The sequence below is a fragment of the Canis aureus genome, chromosome 4 (genome assembly GCF_053574225.1).
Source record: "Canis aureus isolate CA01 chromosome 4, VMU_Caureus_v.1.0, whole genome shotgun sequence".
Classification (NCBI taxonomy): Eukaryota; Metazoa; Chordata; class Mammalia; order Carnivora; family Canidae; genus Canis; species Canis aureus.
Window position 1 is genome coordinate 11,228,131 of NC_135614.1, and position 19,454 is coordinate 11,247,584.

A 19,454-nucleotide genomic window follows, 5' to 3' on the forward strand; every position below is an offset into this window, starting at 1 on the left:
CGGGATTTCCCCCTCTGGATCAGATCCATTCCCAAACACTGGCCGCCCCGTCGGGGCCCCGACCCGGCCCTCTGTGGTGGGTCCGGAGCCTCTCCCTGTGCAGGGCGCTGCAGTGAGCAGCGGGCGGCTCTGGCCCGCCGCAGGCGCCGGGCGCTGTCCACGGTGCTGGCGCCCGGGACCTGCTCCACCTGCGGCGGGGCGGGCACTCCCGTCACAGTATTCCCTACTGAGTCTTGGGATCTAACTGAAGAGCTGTGTTCGGCATTTAATGAACTAGTTTTCGTTTGTAAGTGAAGACAATCACTTCTCTTCCAGGCTAGGAAGTCCTTTGCTTCATGCCAAAGTGATGGTGGTATAAAAAAAGTGCCTCTTCCAGTGTGGGCCCGGGGAGGATCCCTGCTCCGAGGTGGAAGGGAGGGGTGAGGAAGGGCCAAATGAGTACGCAGAAAGGACAGCGCATGCTGGACGCCGACGGGCACCAAGGGCAGCCCAGCAAGGAGGTGTCTGCAGGGAGTGGAGCTGAGACTGGCACTGGCAAAAGAGGGGCGAACTAGGGAGGAGGAACACCACTCCCTCGGTCCCATCACTGGCAATGTGCTAAAAAGGAATAACAAATACCAACAGAGTTGGAATTTCAATAGGAGAGCACAGTATCTACTTAAAAAAAAAATAGCTTAATGTTTTCTAGTCAAGATAACAAGGACAGTGGCACCTAAATAAAATAGATTCTGACTCAAAAACAGTAATACACTTTTTTGAAAATAACTTTATAAATAGAATTAACAATACGCAGTGTTATATACCTCGTAGCCATATGTTTGTTCATTCTCTCTTTTTGTGGCAAATTGAAAAGTTTCTGAAATGTTTGAGGCCTCTCAGGTGGGAATACCGACAAAACCAGATATCAAGAAAATCAGTTATTCAGAATTTAAAATTTTACTAAAAGAAGTATATGAGTCCATGCATTATTTCCCCATAAAAGGTGGATAAATGTTAAAAATAGACTACATTCTAGTCTCAGAGGAATCTAGGTTTTATTGATAATAACAAATATACATGGGCATATCTAAGCAAAGCAAACCCACATACACACAAACTGAATAATTCATGTAGCCAGCAGCCTGGAAAAATATTGGAATTACATGAATTAGCTAATTATCATGTTAAGCATTTTTTAAACTAAAACTCTAAATCACTTAATAAAGACTTTGGTAATATATGTAAGGAGATAATGACCCATTTCTCTTGTGATCATAATCATTAAATGATCGTCGTCATTTAGAACTCACAGAAGTTTTCAACACAATCTGGTAGCATTTCTTTGTGCACTACCTTTGACACTGCTTTTCTATTTTAAAAAAAAATATGCCTATTGAAAAAAATATTATTAATTGTGTGGTTTCACTGAGAATGTGCCAAATCTAAAAATTACTTTCCTTTTCTGACACTTCTCTAAAAACAACAACAAAAACCATACATTTTATTAGTGTTCTGCTATCTTTCCTGCTGTCTTCTTTTTAAAAGATTTTACTTATTTATTTGACAGAGAAAGAGAGAGAAAGGGCAAGCAGTGGGAGCAGCAAGAGGGAGAAGAAGAAACAGGCTCTCTACTGAGCAGGGAGCCTGATGTGGGGCTCAATCCCAAGACCCTGGGATCATGACCTGAGCCAAAGGCAGACACTTAACGACTGAGCCACCCAGGTGCCCCTCCTGCTTTCTTATTAGGTTATAATTATAGTTATTTTGTAAATTGTATTATTTGTATATTTGCCCTGAAAGAGGATGTTGGGTGTGGTGTTTTGAAAATATGTATCTAGAGCATACACAAAATGTTTGTGCTGGGTAAAGGGAGAAATAACTAAGTCCAGCAGCCCTAAAAGTGTAATAATAAGAATCAAGAAGTCCCTGTGTGGTGGCAGTGTACTTGGCAGTGGAGTGAATAAGGTTACACCTGATTCCTCACTGAAAAGCCATCTCAGAGAATCAATTTCTGGAGCTGTGAGAGAATTGAAAACAACAAGAAATTTCTCCCACCCATTGCTTATTGCTTATTGCTTATGGTGTGTTTCCTTAGACTTACTTGGCAGTGGGACTTATCAAGGATCTTACTTCCTTTTCACAAAAGCTTGTGAAGTTGCCACCGATTTGTTTTCACTAAATCTATATTACTGGTGCTCAGTTGGAGAAAGAAGGAATAAAGAAGAACATGGAAAGAAAGAATGTCAGGATTTAAGAGAAAGATTAAGGTTGAGTGGAAGAAATGAAAGGATCCAGTACCACAGTACACCCTGGGCTCTATCATTAAACATTTGGAAGTTCAAATTAGACCATGGAATATCAGGGTCCCTCCCAGCTGCATCTCTCCCCTGACCTATTATGCTAGTTGTGGTAGAGCCCACAAAAGGTTAACGAAATATTTTGTTGTCCACCTACCATGTGCAAGGAGAGGACTAAGGAGAGAGGGCTAAGATATGGTCCCATCCTTAAGAGTTTGGTGCCACGATACCCCAAGGGTTTGGTGAACCAGGCCCTTATGCCTTGACTCTGATTACTGCAAAACCTATTGAGCTCCTGAAGGAGAAGGCCCACTCTACACTGTGAACCATCAGATGCTATGAGCACTGTGGCTGTTTTGTACCTGGCTCAGCCTCTTGCCACTATGAAGCAGGCTTCCCTCCCAGTGTTTTCTGGTAAGACTGGTTGGGTTCCAAATATTGGTTAGTATGGGGAAATACACCCCTCATTGTGCTTAAGAAGGTCTGCCCTGCCTCTGGTGTTGGAGACACAGAGTAGTACTGCCTCTTACCGGGTTACGCCTCAGCCCCGAGGATTGGAGGTGGAAATGGGCTCATGCCACAGACCAGCACTGCCATGTGGGCATTTGTGTGTCAGCTTACCAACTGAATGCTTCCTTCTCCTCTTTGTCCCATTTCTATCCCTGTCATTTTCTTCCTGTCCTGTCCTTTGGAAGGCATCCATTTCAGCACCATTGATATGTCATAGTTCTTTTGACTAACTACCATAAGCTGATGATATATACCTCAACAGCAGCTCTCAGAAAGAAAGCTGAAAAAATCACGCTTTGATGGCACTCTGTTTAGGTAGGTAGCCCAGTAGGAACACAGGATTCTGGGCCCATCTGCACCCTTGTCACCCACAGCCAGAGCTAGCTCCCAATCCGTCCTGGGCTGCAACTTCCAAAGGTGGTTTAAGGAGGCAAAGGCAGTTAGAGGTTAGCCAGATGTGAATAAGGAACATGCGGGGCTTCACCAAGGGTGGTCCTATCACACAGGAAGCTGGACTTGTCACTGAGTGAAGGAGCCCTGAGCCCTCTGATTGATCCTGCCCTGCCCCCCTTATCAGTTTCTTAATGGCTTCTCCTGATATAGAACAGTTGCTGAAGGTGATATGTGAGTGAGTAGAAGACAGATTGTGGAAGGTGCATAGGTGATATTGGTGGTTCTCATATGTGTCAAGAGAAACAGGACTGCCTTTTGTTATGATAATGATTGGAGTTGCCTAAATCTCATCACTGTACAGAGTTGCTGGTCACTAGAATTGGCCTCAGAAATGTTTGATTCTATGTATCACAGGCCAAGGGGCAGCCATAACACCCTTGGATGCTTATCCTACCACATCTTCACTTATTTCCTTCATGGTACCTATATTAGGATCCTGTGGCTGCTGTAACAAATTACCACAAAGTAGGTGGCTTAAAACGACAAGATTTAACTTTTTCACAGTTCTGAAGGCTACACGTTCAAGATCAGATAGTGGCAGGATTGGTACCTTTGGAGGCCTCTCTCCTTGGCTTAGAGATGGCCATCTTCTCCCTGTGTCTTTAGTCCATCTTCCCCCTTTCCCTGTCTTGGTCCAAATTTCCTCCTGATAGACCACCAGTCATACTGGATTTAGTGCCCACCCTAATGACTTCATTTTAATTTAATTACCTCTTGGAAGACACCACCCCTGAATACAGTCACATTAGAAGTACTGGGTGTTAGGACTTCAAAATTTGAATTGAGAGGGGTGCACAAGTCAGCCGGAAATAAGGGGCAGCAATATGACCCACTAGAGTATCTAAGAAACCCTGTAACAATTCATTTATGTTAACATTAACAAGTCGTGCATCTCTTACGTTAATACTGTGTCTTATGCTATAAGAAGCACTTACACATACATGAACTGATTTTAGCTAATAAGGTAGCTAGAATAGAGACTATTATGCCACATTTGTATATGATAAAAGTAAGTCTTCAAGACTGAATGACTGGCCCAAGTTTATAAATTAGGAAAAGTGGTAAAGCAAAGACTTGAACCTGGAACAGTTGACTCTATTATTTTCAACCTTTGTATGTCCTTATGTTTTATATGTATTTCTTGTAAATAGTATATGATTGAATAGTTTTTCCAGCTGGACAATTTTGTCTTCTAATTGAAACACTTGGTCCATGTATATTTGATGTAATCACTGACACGACCCTGAAACCATGACCTGGGCTGAAAATGAGAGTTGGACACTTAACCGACTCAGCCACCCAAGCTCCCCATTCTATCTTTTTAAATCCCCAGATATTATCATTTGTTGTACATTGGTCATGGCTTTAACTTCCTCAAGATATTATAATTGTTTTATACAGTTTAGATTTACTTGTATATTAACAATTTTCTTTGCCCATTTCTTCCTTTCTATGGATCCTTTCCAAGTGGGATCATTTTTTTGCTGTTCAAAGCACAAAGTCTTTAGAATTTTTTTCATGAGAATCTGTTCATTGTAATATCTCTTAGTTTTTGTTTTTCTATGTATGTCTGTTTCTCCCTTGTTCTTAGAAGAATTTTTCCTGAATATAGAATTCCTGTTTGACGGTTACTTCTTTCACCATATTGAAAATGACATTTCTCTACCTCCTAAGTGCCATTGTTGCTGTTGAGATGTCAATAGTCAGCCTGGTATTTCTTTGAGGCAATCTGTATTTCCCTCTCCCTACCTCTCAGCTTTTTTTCTTTTTTTTTAACATTTCTCTTTGCCTTTGATATTCCTCAGTTTCTCTGTGATATACCTAACTGTAGATTTCTTTTTTACTTACCTACTTTGGAATTTATGAGCTTTTTGAATGTGTGGATTGATGTCTTTTCAACAGGTGTGGGAAATTATCAGCCACTATTTCTTCAAATACTGCCTCCAGTCCTATGTTTTCTCTCCTTTCTTTCTGAAAAATTGACAATTTGGGCTTCACCAAAATTAAAATACCTGTTCATCAAAGGACATCATTAAAAAGATGAATAGTCAAGTCTAGTACTGAGAGAAAATATTCGCAAAGAGGTATTTTGCCCAAACATGTTCATAGCAGCATGATTCACAATAATCAAAAGATGAAAGGATCCCAAGTGTCTATTGATGGATGACTGGATAAACAAAATATGGTATATGTGTACATTGGAATATTATTCACCCTTAAAGAGGTGAATCCCCCCCCACCCCCACCCCCCCCCACCCCCCGTGATTTGATGCCAACAAGTTAACTTCAGAAGGCAGGGCTCCGATAGCTCCGTGGCTCCCATCCTGCAGATCCGATTGGAAGATAATCCAGAGAGGCTCGGAGAATTTCCTTCCTCTTGAGCCCTGCTCCACGCTCAATGAGGAGTCTGCTTGAGACTTTCTCTGCCCCTCCCCTCTGTGTATTCTCATTCTCTCTCTCTGTAATAAATAAGTAAATCTTTAGGGTGGGAAAAAATAAAAGAGTCACATGCTCTACTGACTGAGTCACGTGCCCCAAAATATCCAATACCCTCTACATTAAAATTTTTTTACTACTTTTCATTTTGGGGGGTTTATCTGAATTGATCTAATGGATCAATTCTACTAATCTACTAATTAGATTAGTATTAATCTACTAATTCTTCCTTTTACTTAATCTATTATTAAGCTCTTTTTTTTTTAATTTTTATTTATTTATGATAGTCACAGAGAGAGAGAGAGAGGCAGAGACACAGGCAGAGGGAGAAGCAGGCTCCATGCACCGGGAGCCCGACGGGGGATTCGATCCCGGGTCTCCAGGATCGCGCCCTGGGCCAAAGGCAGGCGCCACCCAGGGATCCCTATTATTAACCTCTTTTATTGATGTTTAAGCTTTTATGTTTCACTTATATATATGTTCACTTATAAGTTTCTTTTTCACTTACAGAAATTTTTAGATACTCTATTTCGTTCTTTTCCAACCCAATTACGTCATTTTTTTTTACGTCATGTTTTTATACTTTTTGTTCCCCATGGGTATTTGTTAGCTTTTCCCCTACTTCCTTAATAGAGCATCCAAGGGTTGGTTTTTGTTTGTTTGTTTGCTTGTTTGTTTTTAACAATGTGGACCTAATAATACCAGTAGCTGAAGTCTTGGAGTGTGTTTCTGTTACCTGTTACCTTGGTGTTTATTCATACTACCTTGTTTCCATGTGTTTCCTTGTTGACAGTGTCATGTTCACTGTCCTTAAAGAATTACTGATAGAACACTTGGAAACCTAGAATAAAAGTGCATCTCTCCGGAAAGGATTTATTTCGCTTGTGCCAGGGATCTCCTAGGATACAACTAATCAGAAATGATGGTAAAATTCACAGCCTGAGGTCTCTTGGTCTTCCCAGGTGTTACAAATTGGGACTGCAGATACATGTGAGGACTCAGCTGTGTTCACAGTTTCTCAGAAATCTGTGCCCCACACTAACACTGCCACCGCCACCACCACCACCACCATGTGCTCAGAGTCAAGGCAACTTATCTTTCAGATGCTTGAGTGTCAGTGTGGGTTAGGATTTACTTCTGGCTAACTCCTTCACTCTTACCCTGTGGCGTAGCCCTTCAGGGTCCCAGCTTCATGTAGGCAGGCCCCAAGCTTTACAAAGCTGTCAAAGCCCACGTGCAAGATAATCTAGATAAGCGAACACTCACTCTCAGGGCAAGAGCTGTTCCTAGAATTGCTTTACTTCTGGCTTCCCTTAGATTTTGGCCCTAGCAATTCTTTAGTATCTTGTCAACTCTTCAGTGCCTGCAAGATTTTTTAAATACTTTATCTGGCTTCCTAAAAGTTGTTTTCAACAGGAGTGTTGATTCTGAGAATTTAGCTTGCCACATTCTCTAAAAATAGAACTCAACATCTCTTACTTCTCAGGCTTGGCTTTAGCCACCCCTGAAAAACAGCACAAATGTCATATGCAGGCTTCAGGAATTTTGCCCCAACTTCTGCTGCCTTATTTTAAGGCTGTTGTTCTTTCTCTGGCCCTAAAAATGCTCTGGGTCTGAAATATTCCCCAGGATGACAGGGTACTGGCTGGGAGGCAGAGGTGCCTGGAGCCCTTGCTGCCTAACGCTAATGTGCCATGTGTCAACAGGGATCAGGCGAACCGTGACCAAAAAAAAAAAAAAAAAAAAAGAGAATGAAGGGCAAAAGAGACAAAGGAACTGGGTCAAAGTGATAAGTCACCACAACAGCTTTGGCAAGTGAGTTAATGGGTGATTTTTTTCTGCCTTTTTGTATTTCAGTATTTCTTTTTTTAAAGATTTTATTTACTTATTCATAAGAGAAACATAGAGAGAGGCAGACACAGGCAGAGGGAGAAGCAGGCTCCCTGAGGGGAGCCTGATGCGGGGACTCCACCCCAAGGACCCAGGGATCACACCCTGAGCCGAAGGCAGATGCTCAACCACTGAGCCACCCAGGCATCCCTCAATATTTCTTCCAACTTGATTTTTCTTCAAGAAATGTGTATAATGTTAATACTAAAAATAGTCCAGTGAAAAATGAAAAACAAACAGGAGAGAGGAGGCCTCAGTAGCCCAATAGTCCTGGATGGTGTTTCCAGCAGAGGCGGGGATGAGGCTGGGCAGATCCATTCACAGCCCGCCTGGTGGCCTGAGGCTGGGCTCCTGAGACAGGTGGAGGCACTTTGGGGTTTGGGCCTGGCGGGAGATCAGAGGACCGCTGTGTCATGCATGATCCCAAGGTGGCACCGGCTGAAGGGAGCTAAACCTGCTTCTCTCATTCCTCTGCTCTGAGCTCCAGAGCTGTCCTGGGTGAACCTGGCCGACCGCAGTGCGGCAAGAGTCTCCGGGGTTCCAGAGATTGCCTTCTAGTCCTGGCTCCACCTCTAGCAGGAGGGAGAGGCTTCCTGTCTCTCATTCCCCTGACCGTGTGTGACTGCCCTTGGCACACCTGGGACGGAAGGGAGAGGTGGTTCTGAATCGCCTCAGGGAGCAGGACAAGCTGGCGAGCTAGGAGCAGGGGAAACGCAGTGCCATTGAAGAGTGTCTCTCTGCCCAGGGCCCACCAATCCCGCAGAGGCTCCATTTCACACTTGGCCCTTCCCAAGCCAGAGTGCTCAAAATCCCCCCTCCCTCCCCCCATCCATTCACCCACACACAGTGACTGGATGTCTCTTCTCTGTAGGCACACAGAGGCGCTGTACAGAATCACTTGACTGCACTTGAACTTCAGCAAATGCTTAAAAGGGATGCCTCAAATGCTTCACATCTATCTCTGGAAGCTTCTCAGGAACCTGGGTTTCCTCTCATTTTTGTTTCAGACCTCCAGAGAGCTATGCCGAGTAGGCAGGTGGAGGGCAGGCCACGGGGGTTGAGCCAGGCCCCAGACAGAAGATGCCTCAGACCACCAGGGACACTGGGGCTGAACCTGCCTGCCTGGGGCTGCCTGCCCAGGGGAGCCCCATATTTCTTCTTCCACTACATTGGCACCGGAGGCCAGGAATCTGAAAGCCAGGGTCTTGGCACCTCTGTAGTTAAACGGACTTCCCAGGGGAAGACCAAGATGGGGTGAGCACTGTCCTCATGCAGACTCTATCTCTTCCTTCCCTGCACCCCAGGTGCCTTGCTCGCCGCACCCTCACCTCAGGCCTGTGAGGAGCAACTGTATGTTTTCCAAAGGGCAATTTGGGCACTGCGAGACCAACAGATTTGTTCCAGGCCACAGGAGAATACAGGGTCATGGTTCTCAGCCAAAGAAGTATCCCTTTCCTCTACCCAGCTTCCTGGTCGTCCAAGGACATGGGCGTGGGGGCTGTCCTCCTCATCAGTCTGAGAAGTCAAGACATCCAAAATCTAGTCCTGATTATGCTGCAGCTCATTTTCCAAAAGGATCCAGAACCCTCACCCCACTATTGCCTGCTCATCGCACACCCACCAGTCAGCAGTTAATTTGCTGATTCACTAGACGAATATGTATTGAGCATTTACTACATGCCAGGCACTGTGCTAGGAGATAACATGGTGAGCCAAAGGCTCAGAGTCTCAGCCCTCAGGGGGCTTAGAGTATCAGGGTGAGGGGAGACATGTTAAATAGCACAAATCAATGTAACTCTGTAAATCCGGCACATGCTGCAAAAGGGAGGTGTGGTACGTGATGATATAGGGTAAGCCAAGGGCCACAGAGGGGTTCGAAGAGCAAGAGCAGATTGAGGTTCCTCTGAAGGGTCAGTAGAAGTCAGCAGGGGGAGTGGGAAGGAACAGCTGGTTCTTGCACTGGGAGGGATTGAAGGTGGAGGTCCCCACCCAGAGGAGAGGTGGGTGTGGCTGGGGTGGAGGGTGGCTGCAGGGTGGGTGCAGGAGGGGGTGTGCCTATGTTGGAGCAGACCCCACATTGCAGAGTATGTATTTCTTCTTTAATCTAAGAGGGATGAGAAGCCATTGAACCATTTTAGGAGGCAGAGACAAAGAGAGACAGAGAGGGAATCTAGCATCGCTGGGGGTAGGAGGAAAGACTCCATGACGCTCTCAGGCCTCTGACTCATTGGGATGCTGGCTGAAACAGGGGAGCTAGTGAGCTGTGGCTGGCGCCCGACACCGGGCGGATCGGCAGTGCTGGAGAAGGAGCCGGAGGTGTGGAGGGCCCAACAGGCCTGGGCCCTGGGATGGGGGACCCTAGGACGGGGGTCCGGCCTGGGCCCCTATCATGGCAGTATGGCCTGGGCGGTAGCCTTTCCACTTCCTCTCAGTCTATTCTCACCTTGGAGTTGGCAGGGAGGATCATTAGACCTGGAATGTTCTCTGTAGAAAATGCAGAAAGACCACAGGAGAATGAGTTTTTGCTATTTTGGCGTTTCCTCCCGTCTCAGGCGCGAATGCAGGGAGATCTGAAATGGTAAATGAGCCTTGGGGGAACCTGCCTCCAACAGCACTGCTTTATGCACTGTCTGCTCGGAGGACCTATGCTTGGGGAGCTGCGCAGGGGAGGGGCGGCGGGGAGGGGAGAGGAGCGAGGAGGAGGAGCAGGCAGGGATGGGGGAGGAGGGAAGAGGAGGAGGGAGAGGAGATGGGAAAGAGCAAAGAGGATGGGGTAGAGGAGGAGGAAGAGGGGAGGGGAAGGGGGGAAGGACGGGGGAGGGAAGGAGGCCCGCAGCTGTCCGCCCAGGCCGCCCGCCGCCCGCCGCCCGCCGCCCGCCACCCGGTGAGTCACGGTGCCAGCTCCCACCGCCTGCCTCTATTTTTACATCAGCGCCTGCTCCTATCTGACTCGTTAAACAAGCCTCCGACTGTGGCGGGGAGCCTGATGGCAGAGGTGGGGGCCGAGGAATAGCTGAGGAGGCTACATAGGAATTATAAAGCGATCCCCCTCTTATCAGAAAACCCCGGCCTCTGTCCTAGGCAGGCCGCGCAGGGGGGAGGCCACGACCAGCCCCGGGGGGTGGGGGGGGGGGGCTGCGGGAGCGGAGGGAGCGGAGGGGCTCGGGCTCCGCAGCGGGGGAGGGGCCGCGGGGAGCCGAGGGCGGCGGCCGACGCACGGGGGACCCCGGCTGGCGCGCCCCAGGGCTCCCTCCGGCCGCCGCTTGAGAAGAGCGCGGCTGCCCGCTGCCCGCTGCCCGCTGCCCGGGCCTTCTAGAGAGTTAGTGCTGCTTTCCCCTGATCTGCGATGGGAACACCAGCCTTTCTGAGGTCCCTGCAGGGGTCAAGGGCACAGGTGCCCCGGCCCGCCCGAGCCTCTCTGGATTATCTTCCAGTCGGATCTGCGGGATGGGAGCCACGGAGCTACCGGAGCGGCGCCTTCTGAAGTTAACTTGTTGGCATCAAATCATGGGGGGAATATTGATTATGTCGATCCTGGCGCTTCAGAGGTACTTGGAGAGGAGAACTGGGGTTTACTCTCGCTGGGAGGACCTGGGTGAGCTGGGAGCCATGCATCCTTCTCACCATGCTTTCTTTGCAAGGCTGTGTGGACAGCTGGAACACGCATGTGTCCTTGTGTCCCCAGGATGGACACTCGCTCCACTCTTTTCTCCCAGATCCGGGGTCTGGTGGAGAAGAGGCATGAGCGTTTCCGGTCTCTCCATGGCAAGAACCCTCACATTCAGAGCAAGATCCTGGTGACCCAAGGCCCTAGGACCTGCCTGTGCACTCAGGCTGGGGGCCAGACAGGCTGAGCCCCTGACCCCAGCACAGCCCGAGGGCCCTGAGGGTCAGGCCTATAGGAGCAGGTGCAGGGCCACTGGCACAGGCGTCTCCTTTCTGGGGCCTCCCAGAATAAGCAGCTGTCTGCTCTTTCATCTGCTTTGCCTGACCCTAGAAGGAAGCAAAGGGACACTGACAAGTGGCCTGGTGTTTTTTTCCCCCCTTTCTCCTTGCACAAAGAAGTACAGCTTTAAATCCAAACTTCAGTAGGCCCTGGGAAGAGACAAGAGCATCCAGGCCCTGTTAGGAAAGTGCAAGGGGCCGGCCAGGCTCAGGGTACGTGCTGTCCTCTCCCACCCTGTCCTCCCCTGTCTCCTACCTATCTGAGCACTGTGGCAGGAGCTGAGGGCCCCATTCCCCTGGACATTGCCTCGGGTGCCTGGCCCCCATGTGCTCACCTCCACCTCTCACACCCCCCCAAAGCACTTGCACCTTTCCTGCCAGGCATCTGACCCTTTCCCTTTCCTGTGTACTGTTAATGGCCCTAGGGGGAAAGGCAGCCTGGCTTTGCGTGGCTGGGCCACTCCCATAATGTGACTCCAGAGCCCACAGGGTTCCTTCCACCAGGGCTGGCTCAGTGAGGCTCTGCTGTTGGAGCAGAGCCTTACAGAGTCTACCCTTCATGAACTAGACTGAGGGCATCTTTGCTTGTGGCCAATGAGCAACCTGCTCACGAGGAAAGCTAGAAGTATTCCCATTCTGCAGGTTTGAAAGTCAAGGCTGAGAATCGATCACAAAGTCCAAGCTCTTACTGCATCAAGAAGCCTGTGTCTCTAGCCTGCTATTTCTCCCGCCCCGGAGCCTGGTGGTGGGGATTGTGGATAAGCCTCGGGCAGCCAAAAAAAAAAAAAGTCTCGGGCAGCCCCGGAATCGGGAGCTGGGCCTCTTCTGGGGATGGGAGGAGGCGATAAAAGAGGGCATCTGTGTCTCAGATCCCTTCCGTCAGAGTCAGCGTGGAGGACAAAGCCCACCACCTTCCTTAAGCAGGTTTTTAATTTTCCATCTCCCTCGTGGCCTCGGTTCACTCTACGTGGCCGATTTTCCACTCGGCAGGGTTGGTTATCCTCTGGGAGCTGGCTCCGGAGGCTGGGGGCAGGAAGGGGGTGTGGGGAGAGAGCAGGCTCTCTGGGCGGGCTCACTGACAGCTCACCCCACATGCCTGCCACGGGCCACATGCCTGCCATTCCCTCTGGCGCTCTCATCCTCTCAATATAGGGTGCTTCTTGCACAGCCAGGCCGGGCCTCCGGCTCCAGGGTCGGACACCCTGCTGCTTGAGGGCGAGGCCAGCGGGGACAGGCTAGGGCAGGTGTCAGCTTTCTTCCTCTCCTTGCATGGCCAGGGCCCACAGCCGGCCTTCTGATTTGTGTGTATTATTAGGTCTCAGGGACTCCAGCCGGCCGTGGGGGAGCCTCGGAGGGTGGGGCGCTCCCCAGCCCGTAGAGGGAATTCATCCCTGAACCTGAGTTTGGCTGGGGGCCCTCTGGCCTGGCTGAGAGGGCAGGCCCCCCACCTCCAGGCAGGATGAGGAAGATGCCTTAATACTTCCCTCAGTGCCTTCTCCTGCTGCGGCCCCGACAGCCCTGGGCTCACACAGGGACCCACCTCGTTTAGCTGCCCCTCGTGCATCCCCCAGCCCGGGGCTGGTTTCTGTTCTATAAATTAACCTAGTTCGTGGCTGATAGGGGCTTAATTGCCTTTCTTCCCTGGTAACATATGGGCGTGTTTACTAGGGCGGTTAATGTCATGGCCCTACCGGAGAGCTAATTTGGGAAACTGGGACCGCACTGCCCTGGAGATGCAGGTGGAGGCCCCTCCCAGGGCGCAGAGCCCACCTGGCCCCATACAGGGCCCGGAGCTGCTGAGCTCAGGAGGGAGGAACGCACACATTTTTGCTTTCTGCCCTGGCCCCCAAACTACTTGACCATGGCTGGCAGCAGCAGAGAGGCTGAGCTGCTTTGCCACCAGACGCCGGGAAGTGACAGGCGTCTTTGGGCAGTGGGAGAAGAGGACATTGCCCTTTCCTGGCTGCATTTAGCTGGAGAGAAGCCTGCCCTCCACCTCTCCAGGGGCTCAGAGCCAGGCCGGGCCTCGTGGGCAGGTCTGGTTTGATTTGATTTTACTACGCTTCTTTCTCTTTCTTTCTTTCTTTCTTTCTTTCTTTCTTTCTTTCTTTCTTTCTTTCTTTCTTTCTTCTTTCTTTCTTTCTCTTTCTCTTTCTTCTTTCTTTCTTTCTTTCTTTCTTTCTTTCTCTTTCTTTCTTCCTTTCTTTCTTTCTTTCTTTCTTTCTTTCTTTCTTTCTTCTCTCTTTCTCTCTTTCTTTCTTTCTTTCTTTCTTTCTTTCTTTCTTTCTTTCTTTCTTTTTCCTTCCTTCATTTCCTCCCTCCCTCCCTCCTTCCTTCTCTTAACAAAGAGCTTCATTAACTTTTGTTTCAAACTGTATTCCTAGGCCCCTTCAGCTTAATGAGCTACAGAGGATGAGTGGTACATAAATAAGACCTGAAAAGAGCTGCAGGGTCCAAGGGGCTTGGGCTTAAAAAGATTAGAGAGGTAGATCTCATCAGATCCACAAACAGAATTTTGGAAAGCAGTCGCAGTGCAAACTAGCAGCATCCAGTAACTTCTCTCTTTTCTCTTCTTCAGAAGTCGGCACAATTCTGTTCACCTCATTCTCAGAAGCCTCATCCCAACTCCTCAAAGGACCTGGAACTTCAACACCACTGCCCGAACCCTGGTACACAGAGAACTGCTCCCCGGGGGTGAGCTCCTGAGAAGCAGCAAAAGAAGCCACATCTGCTGGGCTGGGGGGACATTGAGATGGGGACCCTTGGCCGGGATCCCTTTGCTGCTGGAGGATACACGGGTGTGGGGCTGCTTCCCCCCGGGGAACCAGCTTTCTCCACAGCAAGGCCCCATTGAGCCAATCTCACTGTGTCCTCTGATAACCTTCGGTGCACCCACCTCCTCCTGAGCTGTGCCACCTCTTTGCTCAAGGCTGATTGTCCCAGGTCTCCCAACCTTACTCTGGGACAGTCCCTCTGCGACCTGGTGCTCCCACTTTGGGCCTTATCTTCCACATCTGTCAAGCAAGGAGCAGAATCCTTACCTCTAGGGTCCCTCTCTGCCCAGAAGCTCTGAAATCCTGCCCACAGTTACTGTTTATAGCTCTGGGACGCACTGGGCTCCCGAGTGCCATCTTGGCCTGTGGCAGTGCTGGCAGGTCCTCCGGCCGCCCCCTCCCTGCCTGCAGAGCCCCTGTCTCTGGAGTGAGTTAATGCGGGGCTGGTTCCCTGCCAGCCAAGGGACTCCAGTCTCAGGCCAGGCTGTGCCCTGGGGGGAAAACAGCCAATTGTGAAAAGCTCCCCTCACAAGACAGGGTGGGGGGCAGTAGAGGAAGGAGAGGTTACCGTCTGCAGCCCGAGCTCTGCTGGGTGGGGGGGGCCCGGGCACTGCTTTTCAAGATGAGCCCTCTGCGCTCGACTTAGACATGGGAAAGCTCTCCATTTCTCCAAATGTTCAGTATGCAGTCAGCCGTACACAAAGGGCTTTTGTGTGAATGGGTTTATTTGCTTTTGTGTTGGGGAATTTTTGGAGTGACAGTCAAAGCAGGTCTGAGATCAGCCTCGGTTGGCGTGGTGCAGGCCAGGGCAGCAGACCTGAGCTGAGAGCGAAGGCAGCGAACACTCGAGAATGCGGTGCCAGAGCCAGGCAGCCACGCAGATTCAGTGTAACAACAATAATGTCAGAGGAGGGGTTAATACTTGTGTTGCACTTTGAAAAGTTTCTTGAACAGGGTTAAGTGTGATGTATATGTTGGTTGAATGTCTAAAGGAGTGATTATTTAAAACCTCAATTAGAGTTGTTGTTTTTTTTAATAAACACTTATTTTGGAAAAAAATTTCAATCTGCGAAAAAGTTGCAGTGAAAGCGCATAGAGCTTCTGTACATCCTGCCCCAGGCCCCCGGTTGTTCATATCGTCACATTCCTGGCACAGCTGTCATGCTAAGGAGCCAGGCTTCGTGTGTTACCATTACCGTAACTCCAGAAGTCATTTGGTTTTCAGCAGTTTTCCCATAAACACCCTCTCTCTGTCCCAGGACTCCATCCAGGGCATCATGCTACGTCTAGTTGTCATGTTTTCTTAGTCTCTCCTGGCCTCTGACAGTTTCTCAAGTCCTTTCTCGTTGTTTTTTGTTTTGGTTTGTTTTGGTTTTCACGAGCTTGACTCTATTCCAGTACAACAGTATTTTGAAATGATCCATAAATTGAATGAATCTGGTTGTGGTACTAGCTCAGGGAAAAATATGAGCATGAAAATAAAAATCTCCATTCCTGGGGTATAGAGGGATGATACTGGATTTTACACAGAACGGATTGAGGGTTAAAGCATTTATTTCAATCTTAGGAGACCATGTGACCCCAGTTGACATCTAGATGATGGAGAGGACATTTCATTACCTTGCATTTTCACTTTTCAGCCAGTTGTCTGCCATCATATGGGTGCAGATATAGACTTAAATGATACATCATCACATAAAGAATAAGAAAATCTCCCCCATTCCAGAGACAGCTCTATTAAGGGTAGGGAGGCAATGCTGTCCAAGCAGTTGTGTCTTTGTCTTCTGGGCTGTGTCTTTCTTTCAACTCTGGGCACTGCCTACTATGTCTATGGGGCCTTGACAATTTAGATGCTGGCACCTTCAGCACCTACCACCATTTTCACTGGATTATTAGAGCCCATAGCTCCCCCTTGCCTGGGTGGAGAAGTACCACAAGGATCACAAGAACCTGGTCTTCACTCTTTTAGGAAAAAGCCAGTTCAGTCTGCCCCCAGCACAGTCCAATCCAGGCAATGTTGGCTTTCTGATTCCCCTGTCTGAAGGTGGCCCAGCTTTACCATTATGCTGAGCTCTGCCTTCAACTTTGAGGGGACTTCGTGGCAGGTGGTAGGGCACACATGGCAGTAGGAGCCCAGTTCCCCTTACCAGCTCCCCCTCCTCTGCATTAGCACAAAGGCTATACTGCTTGAGCTTCAGATCTCCCTCTTTGAGTCAGGCTAAAGGCTATGTCTGAGAGACATATAGGGTTTATAGATTCTGGAAGTTTCTAAATTAAAAGGAAAGGAATCTTGGCTTGAAGCACCAAGACCCTTAAGAGACATGGCTTGTAAAACAGAAAAAGGTATCTAACTCTGCCTTCTGCTTAGGACTTCCTACAGGCGTGGTGCTTAATGTGTGCTGATCCTGCAGGGAACTGTGTACCCCCTGGAGAAAGAAGTGGAATTTACATCTGAGGCAGGTAAGATAAAGTAACAGGCACTTATTGGACTGTGTATCTAGTACTCTTCGCCACTGTGTATCCAGCACCCTGCTGGCCACTGGCGGAGGGGGCAATGTAAAGGAAGACATCTGTCTTGCCCTGACAAACTTACCAATCTCCTGGAGATGGTGAGATGCACAAAAAACCACACCAGGAGTGTGAGCCGGGGCCTGAGAGACCTCTGTGGGCCAACCACTCGTGACCAGGGCTTCCCAGAGGCTGTGAGAGCCGGCAAGGAGTGACATTTGGGAGCAGGCCCCGAGTGTGAAGGTCATGAATCCTAGGGGTCGCTTTCCAGATGTGTGATCTTGGTTCACGTCACTATCTCAAGCCTCCACTTCCTTGTCCATAAACTGAGAAAAATATTCGCAAGACTGTTGTGAGGATTGATGTGATGATGTCTGCATAGCCTTAGCTGGGTGTGAAGTGCCATTCAGCTCCTGGTAGTAGCTATCAGCGTTATCGAAAAGAAAAGGCCAAATTCTTCCAGTTTTGGCTGTTGGCTGCTGTGTCAGTTTGATCTACCCCGTCACTGTGGGATTTTTGTTTTTAAATCACTCCCTTACGTTCTGACACTACAAGATACTCCAGGCTCCCCTTGTATATTTGCTGGCCCAGTCCTAGGTTCAGGTAATTCTCCAGGGAGTTCTGGTTCCTTTTATTGGAGAATGGTTTTAGAACACAAAGATCTGAGGATGGCTGTGCTTATGGCTACTTGTGTGTCCTTGCCCAGAGGCCCTCTCAGCTGACAGAGCGAGAAGGTATTTAAGGACTGTAAACCTTGTATACACACAACTGCCAATACTGCTATATTGAGCAATCTGTGTATTATAACAAACATGAGTTCGTATGATGTCTCCAAATGCAATACATTAGCACGTGGTTTATTTTAGCCACCTCCCCCTGCCTTTGTAATCTTCTACTTCAACAGTGGGGACACTGACTCCTACTGTCATCCATTTACTTCTTTGTTCGAGCCCTTACACATATATAGTTGACTCAGAATTATGAAGCTATAACCCCATGGGAAGCCCCAAACTTACCAACTATGGGTCAGCAAAGAAGAGTGATTTCATAGTGGAGAAACCTGTCAACCAGGTGACCAAGTTAACGTCAACAGTGTTAGGTCATGCCCTTGGTGCATGTGACGAAAATGGCACTTTACGTCTGTGGTCTTCCTCTAAAAAAAATGCATAACCCCAATATAATTATGAGAATGACACCAGACAAATCCCAAGTGAAAGATATTCTATAAGACACCCGACCCAGTACTTCTCAAAACTGTCAAGGTCATCAAAAATGAGAAAAGTTTGAGAAAATGTCACAACCAAGCGAAGCCCAAGAAGACATTAGGATTAAAAGGAATATGGGATCCTGGAACACTGAAAAGGGACATTGGATAAAAACTAAGGAAATTTGAATAGAGTGTGAACTTTAGTTAATAGTAACATATCAATGTTGGTTCATTGACTGCTTCAAATGTACCACACTAATGTCAGATGTTAATAATAGGGGGAACCGGGTGTGAAGTATACGGCAGCTTTCACACCTTCACAATTTCACTGTAGGTCAAACACCACTCTCAAATAAAAAGTTTACTTAGAAAAATAAATAAAAGAGAAGGCCAAGTCTAAGACCACCTGCTCTGGCTACTCTCCTCCCACATGCTCTCAGGGCATCTTCTAGGATGCCTGCTCCCTTAGGAACACAAGTACAACCTGGGCCCTTCTGATCTTGCCTTAAATTGGAGCAGGCCAAGCAAACTGGGCTCCTTACCTGTTCTCTTGGAAGTAGAAAATGTGGATAGAATAATAACCCCCAGAGGTGTCCATGTTGTGGTCCCCAGAACCTTTAACCCTTTTAGCTTCTATTGCCAAAGAGACAGGTGTGACTAAGGTAAGGACTCTGACATGGGGAGGTTATCCTTAGTTATCTGGGTGGACCCAGTGTACTCACAAGAGTCCTTACAAGAGGGGGAGGCAGGGGTCAGAGCCAGGCAAGGCGATGTGACAGTGAGGGCAGAGATGGGGGTGACCCAGTTGCAGAAGAGACCAAGAGCCAAGGAATGCAGGTGGCCTCCAAGGAAGCAGACTCTCTCCTGACAGCCTCCAGAAGGAATGCAGCCCTGCTGACCCCAGCCCTTCTGACCTCCAGAAATGCTAGATGATAAATTTATGTTGTTCGAGCCACTAAATTTGTGGTAACATTACAGCCACGATAGGAAACAAATATAAGTGTCTTAAGAAAAGTGATCATCTCTGGGGCTGACTTCCCTCTACTGGGCATGGACCAAACTGCCCACAGAAGCAAGAGTTGGTGTCGTAAAGGGGGTATGTTTTCCTTAGAATCTGTACCACAAACATCTGTATTACATACAGATCACCCGGGTAATCTCTATCAGCCCAGGGTAATTAACACTGGCGCTTCTGCTGGGTTTCCACCAGCTTCTACATCAACAGCAAATTTATTATCTGTAGCCTTACTTGGTGGAAGCGAACTTGCTTTCCTTTCTTTGAAATTCTTGCCAACCTCTCTTTGGAAGGCAGTAATTATCTGCCTTTGCTATTTAGAGCAATTTTTATTTCCTGAATATCAGGATGACAACAGTATTCTGTAGATAAATTCTCTGCAGCCTGAAGATTTATTTCACACGTCGCTTTTCCTTTCTAAATAATAAAGTGTCTCAAGG

General features: G+C 48.2%; 2 long non-coding RNA genes across 11 annotated transcripts; one reads left to right on the forward strand and one right to left on the reverse strand.

The window, feature by feature from the left end:
- Positions 1-133: 133 nt before the first annotated feature.
- LOC144312186 (uncharacterized) lies at positions 134-19,077 on the reverse strand. 6 transcript variants are annotated; one of them, XR_013377622.1, is made up of 5 exons: positions 18,722-19,077; positions 17,809-17,945; positions 10,009-10,135; positions 5,088-5,210; positions 134-597 (listed from the first exon to the last, which is right to left on the reverse strand). It is a non-coding gene; the product is annotated as an uncharacterized LOC144312186 (long non-coding RNA). The 6 variants fall into 6 exon arrangements; XR_013377621.1 differs by having other exon boundaries at positions 18,542-19,077; XR_013377625.1 differs by lacking the exons at positions 134-597; positions 5,088-5,210 and adding an exon at positions 5,515-5,698 and having other exon boundaries at positions 18,542-19,077.
- LOC144312185 (uncharacterized) lies at positions 9,626-15,343 on the forward strand. Of its 5 annotated transcripts, none has more exons than XR_013377616.1 (2): positions 9,626-10,143; positions 14,089-15,343. It is a non-coding gene; the product is annotated as an uncharacterized LOC144312185 (long non-coding RNA). The 5 variants fall into 5 exon arrangements; XR_013377618.1 differs by lacking the exon at positions 9,626-10,143 and adding an exon at positions 10,421-10,449; XR_013377619.1 differs by lacking the exon at positions 9,626-10,143 and adding an exon at positions 10,426-10,560.
- Positions 19,078-19,454: the final 377 nt, after the last annotated feature.